The sequence below is a fragment of the Labrus bergylta genome, chromosome 1, assembly GCF_963930695.1.
Source record: "Labrus bergylta chromosome 1, fLabBer1.1, whole genome shotgun sequence".
In the NCBI taxonomy this organism is placed as follows: domain Eukaryota; kingdom Metazoa; phylum Chordata; class Actinopteri; order Labriformes; family Labridae; genus Labrus; species Labrus bergylta.
In genome coordinates, this window is record NC_089195.1 from 34,180,843 (window position 1) to 34,181,877 (window position 1,035).

General features: G+C 48.5%; 1 pseudogene; it reads left to right on the top strand.

Moving 5' to 3' along the window:
- Positions 1-811, top strand: part of LOC136179101 (adhesion G protein-coupled receptor E2-like) — a 15,512-nt pseudogene extending 14,701 nt beyond the window's left edge.
- Positions 812-1,035: the final 224 nt, after the last annotated feature.

Here is a 1,035-nt window from a genome sequence, read left to right on the forward strand (position 1 = left end):
GTCGTCGGTCCACAGCTCAAAGGAAACCACATTAAGATAGAGACCAACATGACAGGTGACTGAGTCCAGAGCTCAGTCTGCATTCTGTACTTTTATAAGTTCAAGTGTTAAATGTGAAATATCTGTCCAAATAGAGGTGGAGGTCGCGGTGCGAAGAGGACAGACCCCACCCACGGGATCCATCCATCTGACCAATGAGAACACTCGTCTAGACACTGACTGATGACAGCAGCAGGGACAGGATCGTACCCTGGTACATCTCTTCATCGTCTCATTTCTTCTCTTTGACAAGCGTTCCTCTACATCCTTTGACTTCATGCCTCATCCTTCTCCTCTTCTTTTACAGGTTACGCTATGGCGGCGCTGTTGACCTATAAGAACCTTGAGAAGACCATAAACGGGTCCTTTGAGAAGCTCTCAGGATATGAAAAAGACGGTGTGGATCCCTCCTTTCAGATCTTCTCAGAGTCATCTCAGTTGTTGTGTCTAACCCCGCCCCCCAGAATCTGAGCAGCCCAGTCAACATCACCCTGAGACATCTGGTAACCCCCCCGTTCCCTCCGTCTCAGATCAACGTTAGCATGACTCGACGATAGAGGCTTTCACGATAACGCTTTGGTTCTTTGTGCAGGACACAGAGAAGTCTCCTGATGTCAGCTTCGTCTGTGCGTTCTGGACTGAGGGAGGAGCCTGGTCCACACATGGTTGCTATCAGCAGCAGTCGAATAGCACACACACAGTGTGTTCGTGTGAACATCTGAGCAGCTTTGCGGTGCTAATGGCACGCTACGATATGAAGGTAAGAACATGAACACACTCGCACCATAAAGAACTACAGAATAGATTCATCTTAATGAAGCATGACAGACTGAAATAACGTTTAATGAGGTCCTGTTAGCAAGATAAGCTAGCCTACCTGTCGTTACGCAGCAGGTCCTGTTAGCAAGATAAGCTAACCTACCTGTCCTTACGCAGCAGGTCCCGTTAGCAAGATAAGCTAGCCTACCTGTCGTTACGCAGCAGGGTCCTGTTAGC